General features: G+C 39.1%; 1 protein-coding gene and 1 pseudogene across 7 annotated transcripts in view; one reads left to right on the top strand and one right to left on the bottom strand.

The window, feature by feature from the left end:
- The window catches only part of HDAC8 (histone deacetylase 8), a 439,610-nt gene that overhangs the window by 136,259 nt on the left and 283,467 nt on the right, over positions 1–19,884 (top strand). The gene's annotated exons all lie outside the window — the stretch shown is intronic.
- Positions 17,767–18,482, bottom strand: LOC308511229 (E3 ubiquitin-protein ligase RNF114-like; annotated as a pseudogene). Its single transcript has one exon. The product of its transcript is annotated as an E3 ubiquitin-protein ligase RNF114-like (transcript).

The following is a 19,884-nucleotide window of genomic DNA, read 5'->3' as shown; positions in this document are numbered from 1 at the left end:
AACACTAAAAGAGAAAATAGATATCTGAGCAAGTCTTAGGGAGGTCTAAATAAGAAAACACTGGAAATCTATAATGCTGACTCTTGGTACCAGGATTAAAAAAAAGAAAAGATGATTGTTGCAAAATCTTTGCCAATAACAATGAAGCTATTGAACAGTGCTGGTATCGGGCTATGCCTGGATGAGGTAACCACATGATATTTTACACAAATGCCTTGATGTCATGTTCTAAGAATCTCTGATCTCTGGCCTAATAGACATAAAAACAACAAATGCGTATGTGCGAATGCAGTTGACTGAGTCCTGTACTTTTTCTTAAACATTGAATTTGTATTTTACAGTTCACCAAGACGTTTAAGAAGCTAGATGTTCCTGGTAAAGAAAAAAATTGCCTAAGCCACAAAGTTCCAGACACCTTTCTCAGTTTTCAGAAATATGTTCGCTAAACTTGGTTAATCCTCTGAATACATGTGTGATGATGATGTGAAAGATAAAATGCACTGGCCAATTGAGGAAATTGAAATTATTTTATTCAGCTATTATGGTGGGGAGAACATTTATTAATGAGGAAGATCTCAAAGAAAAGGAAGGGGATCTGGGGTTTTATAGAGGTTGGCAGGTAAACAAGGGAGTCATCAATGAGTGTTAGGGAATCACTTGGAAGGATGGAGATGGATAATATACCAGGGTAGGATGGTCCTTGGGAAACAAAGGGGAGGGGTTCTTTTTTTTATTGTGATGAAAAACATATAACATACAATTTTCCATCTTTTTTTCTATTATAGTTCACATTCAACATTATTCTGTATTAGTTTCAGGTGTACAACATAGTGGTTAGACAATCATATAGTTTACAGAGTGGTCCCCCTGATATTTCAAGTACCCCCCTGGCCCGTACATTGCTATTACAACATTATTTTTCCCCATTGACCTCTCCCTAACCCCTCCCACCCCCCAGCATATGCCCTCACCCCCCTAGTGTCTGTGTCCACTGGTTATGCTTATATGCATGCATACAAGTCCTTTGGTTGATCTCTTACCCCCTCCCTCCCCTGCCTTCCCACTGAGGTTTGACAGTCAGTTTGATGTTTCTCTGTCTCTGGATCTGAAAGGGGAGGGCTTCTTAACCATTACTGATTTCTGGGGAACTCAGGGTTCAAATAAACTTCAACATTGCCATTTCCGCCTTTTGTTCCAGACAAATGCCATTCATTGCTGAGCAACTCAGAGGCGATTATAAACTCCTCAGTAGGGTAAAGCAGGGTCTAAGACAGCGGTTCTCAACCTGTGGGTTGCGGTCCCTTTGGTGGTCGAACGACCCTTTCACAGGGGTCACCTAAGACCGTCCTGCATATCAGATATTTACATTACAATTCATAACAGTAGCAACATTACAATTATGAAGTAGCAACGAAAATAATTTTATGGTTGGGTCACAACATGAGGAACTGTATTTAAAGGGCCAGAAGGTTGAGAACCACTGGTCTAAGAAATAGTCTCTTGAGGACTGTCTTAAGGTGTTGTTTCTGTAAAATCAGGTGAACCATCTGTTGAGAGGTGGTGGCAAAAATCCCTTGTTTTAGAGTCTTGGAGATCAGGCATCTTAAAAGAGGAAGGACTAAAATGAAAAAAGAAAGTTAATATGAAGGTTAGATTACAGTAAAGAGCTAAGAATTGAACTCTGAAGATAACCAGTCAAGTGGATTCTAAAACATCAGTGGAGGAAAATCTTTCCATTTTTCAGTACCACTCATGGACCTAGATTGTCAGTGCTCTTGGTGATATTGATCATAGTCTAGGTTACCTCTCACGACCAAGCATTTCTCTAGACTTTCTTAGTGGTTTAGGCAACAGCTTGTTCAAGGGGAATTCCAGTCATGCACACTCTGCTGTGCTGATGAGTTCTTCCAAGTTTATTTCAAGTCATTGGGCTTGAATTTGTAGGGCTGCAAATCCAGAGAAGAGAGCAAGCTGTAAGGCAACATAGGGTCCTGATAGGGGTTTGGGCAGTTGGGATGAATTAGTTCTCGATGACTCCAAGTCAGATGGACGAAGAAAAATTGGAAAAGTTAATTTGGAGGATATTAGCCAGATATTGACGAAAACTGGGAGAACTGAAAATTTGATAAGCATTAACAATTTGGGTAAGGTGAAAGGATCCAGTCCAGTGTCTAAATATGTACCCAAACTGGTTTTTCATGTAGGAATATTCTTTTTTCTGGATGTATACGGAACTTTTTTCTCTTTTCTCCTATGCTATCTATAACTTACAATAATTTAGTAAACCATGTTTTTCTAAAAAGAAATTAAGCATTCATAAATGATATCTCATCCCCCTGTCTGAGGCCCCCAGGATTTAGAATCTTGAGCATTCTTATTTTTATAGTAATATAATTATCTTTGTATGCTAAGTGAAATCTGCCACTCAGAAAAAGACAAGTACCGTATGATTTCACTCATGTGAAATCTAATGAACAAAATGAACTAACAAGCAAAGTATAGACAAACTTATAGATGAGAGCTAGCTGACAGCTGGGGAGGGCTGGGGGGAGGAGGGATTGAGCAAAAAAGAAAAAAATAGAAAGAAACATCATGGAAATGGAAAACGGTGTGATGACTGCTGGGGGAAAGGGAGGTGGAGTGGTAAAGGAGGGTATAGGGGGGATAATTGATGATGGGCAGAGACTTGATTTGGGGTGGTGCTGATGTGTTGTAGAATTGTGCACCTGAAAGCTATATAATTCTATTAAACAGTGTCACCCCAAGAAATTCAATGAAGAGAAAAAACCACACTCATCCCTCATCAGTTCATGCAGGTCTATGTAATTATTTCTTGTTCCACTCACCCTGGTGTTTACAGTCTCATGAACTCATCTACTTCTCTACTAGAATTCTTGAAATCCTGACTCAGTTCACTGGTATTATCTCAAACTTGTTTAAACCATATCATCAGAAGCCTAAAAGCAACAGTACTTGGCATAATTATTTTCCATGGGGCTCTGCGACAGTCTTTATTGAAGATGAAACACTAGCACTTGTATTTTATTACAAGTCCTTTCAAGGGCATATTGGATGAAAACAAAAAACAAAGAAACACAACAACTATCTATATTTTGATGCTGACTTCTTTTCCTATGCAGAAGCCTTTTATTCTGATTCAGTCCCATTTATATTTTTCCTTGTTTCTCTTGCTCTATGGGAAGTATCAGTGAAAATTCTGCTACGTGAGATGTCCTAATATTTTGCTGCCTACATTTTCCTCTAGGATTTTTATGGTTTCATGACTTACATTTCAGATTTTGTTTTTTTGGATGTTTTTTATCCATTTAGAGTTTATTCTTGTGTATGGTGTAAGTTGGTGGTCTAGTTTCATTTCTTTATATTTACCTTTTCAATTATCCCAACACCATTTATTGAAGAGACTGTCTTGACTCCATTGTATGCTCTTGCCTCTTTTGTCAAATATTAATTGAGCATAATGGCTTGGTTCAATCTTTGGGTTCTCTGTTATGTTCCATTTTCTATATGCCTGTTCTTGTGCCAGTACCAGGCTATTTTGATTACAGTAGATTTGTAGTATAACTTGATATCTGGTATTGTGATGCCTCCAATTTTGTTCTTTCTCAAGATTGGTGCGGCTACTCGAGGTCTTTTTTTGGTTCCATATAAATTTTTGGGATATTTGTACTAGACCTGAGAAATATACTGTAGGTGTTTTAATAGGGCTTGCATTGAATCTATAGATTGCTTTGGGTAGTGTGGACATTTTAATGGTGTTAATTCTACCAATCCATGAACACGGTATATTCTTCCAGTTGTTTATATCTTCTATCTCTTTTTTCAATATTCTGTAGTTTTCCAAGTATAGTTCTTTTACCTTCTTGGCTAAGTTTATTTCTAAGTATCTTAATATTTTTGTTGCAATGGTAAATGGGATTGCTTTTTTTTTCTCTGAGAGGTCCTTATTGGTGTATAAAAATGTCATCGATTTCTAGGTATTAATTTTGCATTCTGCTACATTGGTAAAATCATTTATTAACTCTAATAGTTTTTTGATGGAGTCTTTAGGGTTTTCAATGTACACTATCATCTCATCCACAAAAAATGACAGTTTTACATACTCCTTTCCAATTTGAATACCTTTTATGTTTTTCCTTGTCTAATCGCTGGGGCTAGGATTTCTAGTACTATGTTGAATAAGAGTGGTGAAAGTGAACAACCCTGTCTTGTTCCTGTTCTTAGGGGAAATGGTATTAATTTTTGCCCATTAGGTATGAAATTGGCCATAGGGTTTTCATATATGGCCTTTATTATGATGCATTATGATCCCTCTATTCCCACTTTGCTGTATTTACCAACAAATGAGTGTTGTATTTTGTAAATACTTTTGGAGAACATATTTGCTAATGATATATCTGATAAAGGGTTAATTTCCAAAATATTTAAAGAAATCCTACAACTTAACAAAAGGAAGACAAACAACCCAATAAAAAAATAGGCGAAATATATAAATTGACACTTCTCTAAAGAGGACATACAGATGGCCAAGAGACATATGATAAAATGCTCAACATCACTAATCATCAGAGAGATCAAATTAAAACAACAATGAGGTATCACCTCACACCTATTAGGATGCCTACCATCAATAAATCAACAAACAACAAGTGATGGCAAGGGTTTGGAGAAAAAGGCACCGAGTCCACTGCTGGTAGGAATGCAGACTGGTTCAGCCACTATGAAAAACAGTATGGAATTTCCTCAAGACATTAAAAATAGAACTGCCATTTGACCCAGTGATCCCACTTCTAGGAATATATTTTAAGAAGCCTGAAACACCAATCAGAAAGAATAAATGCACCCATATGTTCATAGCAGCATTATTTACAATAGTTGAAATCTAATACAGCCCGAGTGCCCATCAGTAGATGAGTGGATAAAAAAAAAGCAGTGGTACATTTACACAATGGAGTACTATGCAGCTATAAAAAAGAAGGATCTCTTACTCTTCGAAACAACATGAAGGGACCTAGAGAGTATTATGTTAAGCAAAATAAGCCAGTCAGAGAAAGAGAAATATCACAATATCTCACTCATATATGTAATCTAATGAACAAAATAAACACAAGCAAAATAGATCCAGGGACACGGAAGTATGCAATACCCTCATGGAGGAGAAACCAAGATGGCGGCATAGGTAAACACCGGAGATTGCTGCCTCACACAACCACTTCAAAAATACAACTAAAAGACGGAACAGACATCACCCAGAACCACAGGAAGGCTGGCTGAGTGGAAATTCTACAACTAGAAGGAAAGAGAAAAGCATACTGAAACTCAGAGGAGGTGTGGTGCGGAAGTAAAATACTAAGGTGTGGAGGTGCATGTGGAGCGGGCTGGCAACTGAGGGCGCGGTTGTCTTTTTCAATTGGGAGGGAGTCTCAGGCTCAGCTCCAGCTCCGGGTGAGTCTCTGGGGACCCAGACTCAAACGGGAGAAGTGGGACTGTTTGGCATCGGTCGGAACTCGAGGGCAGCTTTCTCTCCACGGTACTTGCAGCAGTTGCTGGGACACTGAGAAGCAGAGCCTCTGAAGGCAGGACTGAGAGCAGCCAAAACTACTCACTCCGCCCGCCCTGTTGATCCCCTGGGACCCGCCCCGCCCAAGCCTTGCATGGAGGCATTTGCTGGATAGCCTCAGGCAGAGGCTAGAATAGCACCTCCCTGGAGATCAGGACAGAAGTTCTCCCACTGCAGACACAGCTGATTCTCACAGCCAATTGGCCTGGAGGTCAAATCCCCCCCAGTGTTACCTACAACAATCAAGGCTTAACTACAACAAGACTGTGCACAAAGACCACAAGGGGGTGCACCAAGAAAGCATAAAAAATGCGGAGATAAAGAAACAGGACACAAATGACAGAAATGGAGGAAAGCAAACTGCTGGATATAGAGTTCAAAACCACACTTTTAAGGTGTTTCAAGAACTGTCTAGAAGCCGCCGATAAATTTAGTGAGGCCCTCGAAAAGACTGGTGAGACCTCCGATAAATGTAGTGAGATCCTCAAGATATCTAGTGAGACCCTCAATGTTGTGATAAAGGACCAACTAGAAATTAAGCATACACGGACTGAAATAAAGAATATTATACAGACTCCCAACAGCAGACCAGAGGATCACAAGAATCAAGTCAATGATTTGAAATACGAAGAAGCAAAAAACACCCAACCGGTAAAGCAAAATGAAAAAAGAATCCAAAAATACAAAGATAGTGTAAGGAGCTTCTGGGACAGCTTCAAACGTACCAACATCTGAATTATAGGGGTGCCAGAAGAAGAGAGAGCAAGATATTGAAAACCTATTTGAAGAAATAATGACAGAAAACTTCCCCTACCTGGTGAAAGAAATAGACTTACAAGCCCAGGAAGCGCAGAGAACCCCAAACAAAAGGAATCCAAAGAGGACCACACCAAGACACATCATCATTAAAATGCCAAGAGCAAAAGACAAAGAGAGAATCTTAAAAGCAGCAAGAGAAAGAAACTCAGTTACATACAAGGGAGTACCCATACGACTGTCAGCTGATTTCTCAACAGAAACTTTGCAGGCCAGGAGGGAGTGGCAAGAAATATTCAAAGTGATGAATAGCAAGAACCTACAACCAAGATTACTTTACCCAGCAAAGCTATCATTCAGAACTGAAGGTCGGATAAAGATCTTCACAGAAAAGAAAAAGCTAAAGGAGTTCATCACCACCAAACCAGTATTATATGAAATGCTGAAAGGTATCCTTTAAGAAGAGATAGAAGAAGAAAAAGGTAAAGATAAAAATTGTGAACAACAAATACATATCTATCAACAAGTGAATCTAAAAATCAAGTGAATAAATAATCTGATGAACAGAATAAACTGGTGAATATAATAGAATCACGGGCATAGAAAGGGAGTGGACTGACAATTCTTGGGGGGAAAGGGATGTGGGAGGTGCGGGAAGAGACTGGAAAGAAATCGTACACCTATGGATGAGGACCCTGGGGGGGGGGGGGAAGGTAAGGGCAGAGGGTGGGGTGGGAACCAGGTAGAGAGGAACTATGGGGGAAAAAAGAGGAACAACTGTAATAATCTGAACAATAAAGATTTAGTTAAAAAATAAAACCTTCATGATTCTCAGAGGGAAGTGGAGAGGAGTGGCTAGAGACTAACCAAAGAACTATATGCATAACCCATGGACACAGACAATAGTGTGGTGAAGGCCTGGGGAGAGGGTGGGAGTGGGGAGGAGGGGGTAAATTAGGAGGGAAAGGGGGACATCTGTAATACAACAATAAAGATAAATTTTTAAAAACTATATATACATGCAAAAGACCTACTCATAACTGTGGTTAACTTGCTACTGATCATTTTCAAAAGTGAAGAACCTGATAAGAGTTTATTACAATAATAATAATGCAGCTGACAAGGACATGTGGTTGTTTCTGTGGCATGCAAAAAACGATGAAAGTGAATCCAAAATTTTTTAGATAAAATATCCATAAACATAATGAGTAACCCTATTTTCAAAGAAGACTTGATATTGTATCTAATTTATAAAAAATGGATGAACATAATCTTATAGAAACAAAAATCCTCAAATACAATTATCTTGATAAACCATACAATGAATATACCCAGCATATTGTTAGATTATATCAAGGATATTAAGTAAAGAGATTTAGTAAACTGGAGCAGGACTTAAACATTTAAATATTAATAAAATTACATAGCTAATTGATGTGAATCCCCAAATGAAAAGTAATGACCTAGCAGATGCTGGATTTATAAGTTCTTTGGTTGATCTCTTCTAACCCATGGACACAGACAATAGTGTGGTAAAGGCCTGGGGAGGGAATAGGAGTAGGGAGGATGGGATTCAATGGGGGAAAAGGGGACATCTATAATACTTTCAACAATAAAGATAAATTTCAAAATAATAAAATAAGCAAAGTTATGAGCAAGTTAACATTTAAAAAATTAAAAATCATGACTTAAAACACTATACTGTAGTTGTCTAATATCTGACAAAGCAGCATCAGGACTCTGACAAATAGAAACACATGGCCAGCAAGGACACCTGATGACTCTCTAGGAACTTCCTATACAACACACAATTTTGGAAATATTTATATTAATAACATTTTCCCTATACCAATTTAACCTATTGAAGGCTAAGCATCTCTTCTGATATGACAGCTCTTCCCATGCATCTCATCAATAGTAACATATGAAATAAGCCTAAAGAAAGTGAAAAAATAAATCCTTTGTGATTTTCCAGGTGCCCCTCTGGGGCTCGATTAAGATAGGATGTTGAGTTACAGAAAAACAATACTTGGTTCTCTAACCAAAATGATTATTAAAGACTTTAAAAGTGAACATAGGAGAGACTATGATTGCAAAGAACCTCATCTCATTCCTAAGAGAGAAGACTGCTTTCTTAAATAATCAAGAACATAATGTCAACATAAACCATAGGTTATTCTGCTAAGACACAGAAATCTGTTAGAGGAAGATTACTTATACCATAAAGCAAAACCTTTATAACCTGTTATTAAGAGAAGACCGATAATCCAAAAAAAATGTCATTTTAACAGAGAGAACATTATAGTTTTTCATTAGTATAGTATTTGATACTAAAGTTTTTTTTGAAATTTTATAAATAAGCCCATCTAACCTTAGCCAACTTTGACCTAGACAAATAAAATTCCCTTAATGTGAACCTTCTACCACTTTCTATATCCATGCACTTTTCTTATAACTTCTCTAAATAGCAAAAACTAATATGTTCATTAATAGACCCAGATATATACAGTGTCTCTGTAGCATGTGAAAATAAGCAAAAGCATATAAACTCAAAATTATACATAGTAATTAATGACATTCTCTTACATAAAAGTGATCTAGGTATCCAATGAATACCCATTAATTAATTAAATTGAGTATCAGCCTAAAGTTTTAAGTTAACTAAAGATCTTGTAAATTGTCTTCATGTTGACATACTACAAAACATAATTGCTGTTGAAGTAAAGTTGGTAAGAATAATGACTCAATTTGGTTGAATAAATTTACATTTGTCATAGTCTCAAACATTTGGTAAAAGTAATGTTAGCTCACTCAATCAGTAAACCTGTATAATTTTTGGAAGAATATACCCAAGGAAAATAAAAATGTATAATAATGTATATCATACTTAATATTAATAGGAGGAAAAAAACAGCTTTTAGTAAACCAAAATTATTAGTCTTCTTTGCCTAAGATTTACCTAAATTACATGAACATGAATTCTTAAAACATTTGAATTTGCTTTATTAAAATTTTTTCATTGAATTTATTTGAGTTACATTGGTTAATAAAATTACATGTTTCAAGAGTACCTTTTTTATAATACATCATCTGTATATTGCATGGTGTTTACCACCCAGATTCAACTCTCCTTCCATCACCATATATTTGACCTACTTTATCCTTTATTACCCCTACCCCTTTTTCTCCTGGTAACCACCATACTGTTGTCTGTCTATGAGTTTTTGTTTTTTTGTTTGTCTTGCTGGTTCACTTGTCGCTTTCAGTTTTATATCCCATATATGAGTGAAATCATATGGTTCTTAGCATTTTCTGATGACTTATTTTGCTTAGCATAATATTCTCAAAGTCGATCAATCTTATTGCAAATGGCAGTATTTCATCCTTTCTTTTGGCTGAATAATATTCTGTTGTATATATGTACCACATCTCCTTTATCACATCATCTATCGAGGGACAATTCAGTGGTTTCCATGGCTTGGCCATCATGAATAATGCTGCAGTGAACATAGGGGTGCATATATCTTTATGAATAAATATTTTCAAATTTTTCGGGTAGATACCCAGAAGAGGGGTTGCTGGGTGATATGGTAACTGTTAATTTTCTGAGAAACCGCTATACTGTTGTCTATAATGGCTGTACCAGTTTATATTCCCAACAGCTATGAATGAATGTTCCTTTTTTTCTCCATAACCTCACCAGCACTCCTCATTGCTATTTTTTTTTATTGTTTAAAGTATTACATACCAGTATGTCTGCTTTTTCCCTGATTGACCCCTCTCCCAGCCACTCCCACCCTCGAGGGCAAGCCTCCACCACCCCAGTGTCTGTGTCCATTGGTTAGGCTTATATGCATGCATATAAGTCCTTTGGTTGCTCTCTAACCACCCCTCCCCTGCCTTCTCTCTGAGGTTGGATGGTCTGTTCAGTGCTACCTTGTCTCTGGATCTATTTTTGTTCATAAGTTTATGTTGTTCATTATATCCCACCTATGAGTGAGATCATGTGCTATTTATCTTTCTCTGACTTGTTTATTTCGCTTAGCATAATACTCTCCAGTTCCATCTATGCTGTTGCAAATGGTAAGAGTTATTTCTTTTTTACCGCAGCGTAGTATTCCATTGTGTAGATGTACCACAGATTTTTAATCCACTGATGGACACTTAGGCTGTTTCCAAATTTTAGCTATGGTAAATTGTGCTGCTATGAACTTAGGGGTGCATATACCCTTTCTGATTGGTGTTTCTAATTTCTTGGGATATATTCCGAGAAGTGGGATCACTGCGTTAAATGGGACTTCCACTTTCAACTTTTTGAGGAAACTCCATACTGTTTTCCACAGTAGCTGCCAACAGTCGGAATTCCCACCAGCAGTGCACGAGGGTTCCTTTTTCTCCGCATCCTCTCCAGCACTTGTCGTTTGTTGATTTGTTGATGATAGCCATTCTGACAGGTGTGAGATGGTACCTCATTGTTGTTTTGATTTGCATCTCTCGGATGATTAGTGACTTTGAGCATGTTTTCATATGTCTCTTGGCTTTCTATATGTCCTCTTTTCAAAAGTGTCTGTTTAGGCCCTTTTCCCATTTTTTGATTGGATTGTTTACCTTCCTTTTTTTAGGATGTATAAGTTCCCTATAGATTTTGGAGATCAAACCCCTGTTGTATGTAACATTGGCAAATATGTTCTCCTATGCAGTGGGCTTCTTGTTATTTTGTTGATAGTTTCTTTTGCTGTGCAGAAGCTTTTTATTTTGATGTAGTCCCATCTGTTAATTTTCTGCTTAGTTTCCATTGTCCTAGATGTATCGGTAAAGATATTGCTACAACAGGTGTGAAATTTTCCTGCCTATGGATTCTTCTAAGATATTTATGGTTTCCCATCTTACGTTTAAGTCTTTTATTCATTTTGAGTTTATTTTTGTGTATGGTGTAAGTTGATGGTCTAGTTTCATTTTTTTTTGCCTGTATCTTTCCAATTTTCCCAACACCATTTATTGAAGAGACTGTCTTAACTCCATTGTATGCTCTTTTTTCCTTTATCAAATATTAATTGAGCATAATGGCTTTGGCCAATTTTGGGGTTCTCTGTTTGGTTCCATTGGTCTATATGTCTGTTCTTGTGCCAGTTTTGAGAACAGTGCTTTTGTAATACAGCTGGTATCATGATCCCTCCAACTTTGTTCTTCTTTCTCAGGATTACTGCAGCTATTCAGGGTCTTTTTATTGTCCATATGAAGTTTTGGAGAGTTTGTTCTAGGTCTGTGAAATAGTCCATTGAAATTTTAATGGGGATTGCATTGAATATATAGATTACTTTGGGTATTATGGACATTTTATTGGTGTTGATTCTACCAGTCCATGAACACACTATATTCTTCCATTTGTTTATATCTTCCTCTATCACTTTTTCAACATCCTGTAGTTTTCTTAGTACAGGTCTTTTATGTCCTTAGATAAGTTTATTCCTAGGTGTTAATTTTTTTGTTGCAATGGTAAATGGGATTTTTTGGTTTGTTTGTTTGTTTCTCTTTCTGTGAGTTCATTATTGGTGTATAAAAAAGCCATAGAATTCTGGTTGTTAATTTTGTATTCTGCTACCTTGCCAAATTCATTTATTCTGTTAATTTTTGATGGAGGCTTTAGGTTTCTCTACGTACAATATCCTGTCATCTGCAAATAATGACACTTTTACTTCTTCTTTTCCAATTTGGATACCTTTTATTTCTTCCTCTTGTCTGATCGCTATGGCTAGCACTTCTAGTACTGTGCTGAACAGGAGTGGTGAAAGTGGGCATCCCTGTCTTGTTCTTGTTCTTAGGGGAAATTGTTTTAGTTTTTACCCTTTAAGTATGATGTTGGCTGACGGTTTGTCCTATAAGGCTTTGATTATGTTGATATATGACTCCTCTATTCCCACTTTCCTGAGAGTTTTTATGAGGAATGGGTGTTGGATATTGTCAAATGGTTTTTATGCATCAATTGATATAATCATGTGATTTTTGTCTCTCAGTTTATGTGATGTATCACATTTATTGATTTGTGGATATTGTAGCAGCCTTGCATCCCTGGAATAAATCCCACTTGGTCATGGTGTATGATCTTTCTAATGTAATGCTGTATCCGGTTTGCTAGAATTTTGTTGAGGATTTTAGCATCTATGTTCATCAGGGATATTGGCCTGTAATTCTCTTTTATATTAGTGTTTTTATCTGGTTTGGGGTTTAGGGTAATGCTGGCTTCATAGAAAGAGCTTGGAAGTGTGCCTTCCTCCTGAATTTTTTGGAATAGTCTGAGAAGCATATGTTTTAGTTCTTTGAATGTTTGATAAACCTCCCCTGTGAAGCTGTCCACACCAGGTCTTTTGTTGCTGGACGTTTTATGATTACTGCTTCAATTTCATCAGTAGTTATTGGCCTATTCAGGTTTTTTTTTATTCTTCCTAATTGAGTTTTGGAAGCTTGTATTTTTCTGAAAATACGTCCATTTTATCTAGGTTGTCCAGTTCATTGGAGTAAAGTTGTTTGCAGTATTGTTTTACAATCCTTTGTCTGTGGGGTCAGTTGGTACTTCACCTCTTTCATTTCTGATTTTGTTTATTTGGGTCCTCTCTCTTTGTTTCTTGGTGAGCTTGGCTAGAGGTTTATCAATCTTATTTATCCTTTCAACAAACCAGCTCTTGGTTTTATTGATCTTTTGTGTTCTCTTTTTGGTCTCTATATGTCATTTACTTCCACTCTGATCTTTACTATTTCCTTCCTTCTGCTTACTTTGTTGCTCTCTTTATAATTATTTAAGTTGTAGGGTTAGATAATTTATTACCATTTTTTCTTGTTTTATTAGGTAAGCCTGTAATGCTGTGAACTTCCCTCTCAGGACTGTTCTCACTGTTTCCCATAGATTTTGGGTTGTGTTTCATTGTTATTTGTTTCCAGGATGCTTTTTATTTCTTCTTTGATCTCTTTGGTAACCCAATCATTGTTTATTAGCAGGCTATGTAGCCTCTAAGTGTTTGATTTTTTTCATTGTTTTTGTTGTAGTTGATTTCAAATATTTTGCCATTGTGAACTAGAAGATTCTTGATATGATTTCAGTCTTCTCGAATTTGAAGAGACTTTGCCTGTGTCCCAATATGTAATCTGTCTTTGAAAATGTCCCATATGCACTTGAGCAGAATGTATATTGTGTAGCTTTGGGGTGAAATGTTCTGAAAATGTCAATTAATCCCATCTAATCTAGTGAGTCATTTAGGATTGCTGTTTCTTTGCTGATTTTTTGTTTACAGGATTTATCCTGTGGTGTCAATGGTGTATTAAAGTCCCCTACTATGATTGTATTGATGTCGATCTCTCCCTTGATATCTTCCAGAAGTTTTTTCATGTATTTGGTGCTCCTGTATTTGGTGTATATATGTTTGCCGGAGTTATATCCTCTTGTTGAATTGCTCCCTTTAATATTAGGAAGTGGCCCTTCTTATCTCTTGTTTTGGCCTTCACTTTGAGGTCTATTTTGTCATATATAAGTATTGCTACCCCAGCTTTTTCTTTTCATTTCGATTTGCCTGAAAAATTATTTTCCATCCCTTTGCTATCAGTCTATGTGAGTCTTTTGTTCTGAGGTAGGTCTCTTGTAGAGCACATATACAGTACATGGGTCATGTTTTCTTATCCATTCAGCTACCCTATGTGTTTTGATTGAGCATTTAATCCATTTAATTTTTTTAATCTTTAATTTCTTTATTGATTAAGGTATTACATATGTGACCTCATCCCCCCATAACACCCCCCACTCATGCTGTCATCCCCCTGTTGTCTGTGTCCATTGGTTGGGCTTATATGCATACATACAAGTCCTGTGGTTGATCTCTCCCCCTTCCCCCAACCCTTCCCTGCCTTCCCTCTCAGGTTTGTGGTCTGGTCAATGCTTCTCTGTCTCTGGATCTGTTTTTGTTCATCAGTTTATGTTGTTCACTATATTCTACAAATGAGTGAGATCATGTGGTATTTATCTTTCTCTGACTGGCTTATTTCACTTAGCATAATGCTCTCCAGTTCCATCCATGCTGTTGCAAATGGCAAGAATTCCTTCTTTTTTACCACAGCATAGTATTCCATTGTGTAGATGTACTACAGTTTTTTAATCCACTCATCTGCTGATGGGCACTTAGGCTGTTTCCAAATCTTAGCTATGGTGAATTATGCTGCTCTGAACATAGGGGTGCATACATCCTTTGTAATTGGTGTTTCTGGCTTCTTGGGATATATTCCTAGAAGTGGGATCACTGGGTCAAATGGGAGTTCCATTTTTAGTTTTTTGAGGAAACTCCATACTGTTCTTCACAGTGGCTGTACCAGTCTGCATTCCCACAAGCAGTGCAAAAGGGTCCCTTTTTCCCCACATCCTCTCCAACACTTGTCGTTTGTTAATTTGTTGATGATAGCCATTCTGACAGGTGTGAGATGATACAGCATTGTTGTTTTGATTTGCATCTCTCATATAATTAGCTTCCATTTACTTTTAAGGTTATTATTGACTAGAGGCCGGGTGCACGGATTCATGCACCAGTGGGGTGCCTTGGCCTGGCTTGTGGGGTTTGGGCCAAAACCGGCTCTCCGACATCCCCTGAGCAGTCTCAGATTGCAAGAGGGCACAAGCCTGGCTGAGGGACCCCACTGGTGAACCATCAGGGCTGGGAACGGACCGCGGGAGGGATCCAGGACATGTCTGGCCCATCTCGCCCAGTCCTGCTGAGGGCCAATTGAGGCCAGGGAGGGACTGTGGGAGGGTTCCAGGGTGTGTCCGGCCCTTCTCACCCAGTCCCGATTGGCCAGACCCCAGCAGCAAGCTAACCTACTGGTTGGAGTGTCTGCCCCCTGGTGGTCAGTGTGCATCAGAGCGACTGGCCGAACAGTCCAATGGTCAGAGGGACAATTAGCATATTAGGCTTTTATATATATAGATAGATAGGTACTGGTTTGTTGCCATTTTTATTCTTTATGCCTGTGTTCCTCCTTCCCTTTCTCTTTTTTTCTGTTTACAACAGTACCTTTAGCATTTCTTGCATTGCTGCCTTGGTGGTCATAAACTCCCTTAACCTTTTTTTTTTTTGTCTGTGAAGTTCCTGATTTCACCTTCAATTTTGAATGGTAGCCTTGCTTGATATAGTATTCTTGGATTTAGTCCCTTGCTTTGCATCACTCTGTATATGCCATTCCATTCCCTTCTGGCCTGATGTGTTCCTCTTGATAAATCAATTGATAGTCTAATGGGAGATCCCTTGTCGGTAATTTCTGTCTCTCTGGCAGCCTTTTAGATTCTTACTTTCTCATTGATGTTTGCCAATTTAATTATGATGTGTCTTGGTCTCGCCCTTTTGGAATTCATCTTGCTTGGTACTCTGTGTGCTCCTTGGACATGTGTGAATTTTTTCTTCCCAGAATCATGGAAGTTTTCTGTTATTATTTCTTCAAACAGATTTTCTGTTCCTTGCTCAGTTTTGTCTTCCTCTAGCACCTCTATTATGTGGATGTTGCTTAATTTTGTGTTGTCCCAAAGTCTCCTTAGGCTCTCCTCCTGTTTTTTATGTGTGTTTTTTTCCAATTGCTGCTCTGCTTGGGTGTTTTCTACCTTGTCTTCTAACTCGCTGATGTGGCTCTCAGCTTCTTCTAGTCTACTGTTGATACTTTGCATTGTGTTCTCTCTTTTTTTGGATAAATTATGAAATTTATTTATATTTCGCCTTTTAAAAGCCAGAACGTAACAAATTTCACTTTCTGGAAAGTCATCTGATTAGAAATACATGAAGTGCACTTAATATAAGGAAAGCAGTTTCTTGGTACCTCCAGTGAGACAGACATGTTCTCTTCAGTCCCTCAAATGAAGGTTTTACTCAAATTTCCCTTTAAACTTAGACCGAGATGATCTCAGTTGAGGGAGGTCTGAGTGAACTCTTTCCAAAAACTACAGTGAGGAAGCTGAGCTTAACATCTGGGCCTCCCAAGCAACAGCACAATAGAAAATATTACTTTGCCCCAAAGGGCCCTGTCTTTGCTGGTTACTAGGCATCCGAAGTTCTTACTGGCAGGTAAGGAGAGCCCCGTAGCAGCAGGGCACAGGCCCAAAGCCCTGTCACTTGCAACCTTGGTCAATGACCAGAAGTAATTTTCCTCTCAGATTAGAGAGGGCTGACATGAAAACGCAAACCTAGATCTAGATGCCGTTTGGTCGATCACAGGTTCTGCTCCTGTGGATTTGATTGCCAGCTCTTAGCCCTGTGTTTATTAATATCGTGAAACATGTTGAACTTCAAGCTTCTTGAGCTGCTACCAAAGCAAATTTCCAGGAGACCGTTTCCATGAACAACTGCTCCCAGGAGATGTTGTGCCTTTGAAGTGTCTTATCAGAAGAGATGGCAGGCTGTGTGTGATATTAGATTTCCTATCACCTCCCACTGATAGAAAAGCAATGCTCAGTTTAATCTAAATTAACAAAAGATAAAGGAACTGGTATCCACTCGGGCCCCAAACCTCTTCTTTCTTTATTCACTTGAGGACTCCTTCTTGTACCTCAAGGACAAGAATGTAAGCAGGGTCCCAAATAGAAAAGTAAACATGACCAGTCATTTGAAAATACCTTCTTAGTTTGAAAATCATAAGCAAAGAGCTGTGGTCCTCCTATCTCTCTTAGCCGACCTTCCTCCCCACTTATGGAGAACTGGAGTTTAACCTAAGTTTCTAACCTAGAAACACTTATTTCCACTAAAAACATGTGGTTACACCTTATCCTAAAAAGGCACCATGCAGGCATTTAAGACTGAACCAGTACATTCTAAGGGTGTGCAGGAGTGGCAGCAAAATATCACTGATCAAAACTTCCAGCATCAGACCATGCTAAACCCAGGACATTCACCCCAGCAGGACTTCTAAAAGGTTTCCTGGGAGGTAACTCCAGCTCTGGCAGCTGTTGCAAGGACCAACTAGCAGGAACTTCCTCAGCACAGGAGTTCCCCAGTGATCAGATGCACTGCTGCCAGAGCTCACACACCTCAGGGATGAGGAGAGGAGACACTTATCTCATTTGTGCTATTCATGACCCACAAAAGGTCCTGGCTGGCTTGGAGGACCTGAGAGAGGAATGCTGGGTGAGAGGAACAAGAGTGAAACAAGGACAGGTGGAGAGGCTGGATTTTCTTCCGGAAGAAGCAGCAGAAACCCCAGGAAGTAGCCAAGGAGCAATCAAAGACAAGATGTGACAAACAGGTTAACTATAGGGGAAGAGCCCAAAGGAAAGGAGGGCTCTGACCTGGGAACCTGCTTCCCCGTTAGAAGTGACCTTGTCCTAACACCACTTCCAGGTCTATTGTATATTTAAAAATTCACACATAACATGTAATGGAAGCTCTGGAGCTCGAGACGGACAGTAGAAGCCTTGCTCACTGATCGATGATGGAGCGTTGCAGCACCTGATTCATCATGTCCTCTTCATCAACATCGTAATCCACAAAGGTGTCCCTAAGAAAACTGGTGCCGCCGCTGATGTGCTTGATAAAGTTGGTGCTGCGGTAGTTGGGGTCTCCCCAGGGCATTGAAGCACATATTGGACAAACCACAGATTTGGTGTCCGTGCTGGACAAACCACAGATTTGGTGTCCGTGCTATGGGATAACTTGCAGTGTTCCACAAGTCCTTCTTGATCAAAGTTCTTCTCGGGACAGTAAGGGCAAGGAAAGGTGTAACGGTTTGGGACATTCCTTGGCTGAAGGGACACATCCTTGGTGGTGGCCTTCACACCTTCCATGATGTAATTCTGGTATTTGGAACAGGTAGCCACGTGGGCCCGGATCTTAGATAGGAAGAAATTTTTACGGCAGCCATGGCAAGAAGTCTCTGTGCTCTCAATCTGCTGCTCGAGCTCCACGGCTCGTTCGCCAGGCACCAGAGGGCTGCGGCATACCCCACAGACAGGCTTCTTCGGCTTCAGACATTCCTGCAGGCATGCAGAGCAAAAGACGTGTCCGCAGAGCACCCGCACCGGCTTCTCATACACCTCTAAGCACACGGGACACGTAAAGTGGGCCAGTGGGTCTGCCTCCACCGCGGGCCCCGCCAGCTGCGCACCGCCCGCACTGTCCTGCTGCTGCGCCTCCATCTTGCTGCTGCGAAGCGCAGCCTAACGGCAGCGGTGGCCTAGAAGGAAGAGCCCGAGGGGGCGGGGCCGAGACCGCCACCAGCGCTCGAGGGGCGGGGCGGGGGCGGGGCTAGTGGACAGCAAGCTGCATTGTGTTCTTTATTGCAGCCATGCCATTCTTCATTTCCTCTTGATTCTTCTTCATTTTCCATTGATTTTTACACATGTTGAATTTGTCTTCAATCCTTTTTAGTGTCCTAATAACCATTTCTCAGAATTCTTTCTCTGACAAATTGCTTGCCTCCATTTTGTTTATGTCCTTTTCTGGTGATTCCTTCCTTTCTTTTGTATGATGGTTGTTTCTTTGTCTCCCCATTTTGCTGTTCCAAATTGGTTGTTTCTATGTGTTAGATCAAATTTCTATGTCACCTAGATTTTTTTGAGTTTGTTTTATATAGTAGATGGTTTGTGGGACCCAGTGGTGCAATCTCTCAGGTCTTCTGGGCTGGGTATTCTAGGGATGTGCCCTACTTGGGGTATTTGGGTTCTTTTAATGTAGTTGGGTCTTCAGTGTTAGTGTCCTGTTCGTGGATGGAGTCTCCTCTCAGGGTTTCTAGTTATGTGGCTCATTCTCTACCACAAGTACAAGATACAACTTGACAAGACACAACACAAAGGCAACAAAACACAAATCTACTCATGACACTGATAACCCCAACAAAAGTGACCACCAGAGAAAGCAGAATTAGGATAGAGAAAAGAGAGCAAAAAAATGATATTGGGAAAAGGAAAAAAGGCAAGAGAGAAAAGAAAAATAAGAAAAAAGAAGATGTATATACATATATATATATACAGAGAGAGAAAGAGAGAGAGAGAGAACACCATAAAACAAACAAATAACAGATGTACTGGTTAATAATGATTTTTTTTCAATAGATGAAGTTACACATAAGTTGATATATATGCAATTTGATATATATGCTATTTTGTTGTACTGACAGCAAGCTTCAAAACTTCATATGTCAAATTTGCTGAAGCGCCAAAACCGGTTTGGCTCAGTGGATAGAGCGTCGGCCTGCGGACTGAAGGGTCCCGGGTTCGATTCCGGTCAAGGGCATGTACCTGGGTTGCGGGCACATCCCCAGTGGGAGATGTGCAGGAGGCAGCTGATCGATGTTTCTCTCTCATCGATGTTTCTAACTCTCTATCTCTCTCCCTTCCTCTCTGTAAAAAATCAATAAAAAATATATTTTAAAAAAATTTGCTGAAGGTGTTAACATCATAGATATTTTTATGCTTAAAATGTCGAATTTCATGCCAAAAAAAAGAGCATTTGCAGCAAGTTTTATTACTTTATTTTGAAGAAAAAGTTATCGTATACTTTGGGAAGCTTATGGTGAACATGCTCCATCTCAACATACTT

This window comes from Myotis nattereri (assembly GCF_964212035.1).
Source record: "Myotis nattereri genome assembly, chromosome: X".
NCBI lineage: Eukaryota > Metazoa > Chordata > Mammalia > Chiroptera > Vespertilionidae > Myotis > Myotis nattereri.
Note: the sequence above shows the minus strand (reverse complement) of the source record. Positions and strands in the feature narration are given on the sequence as shown.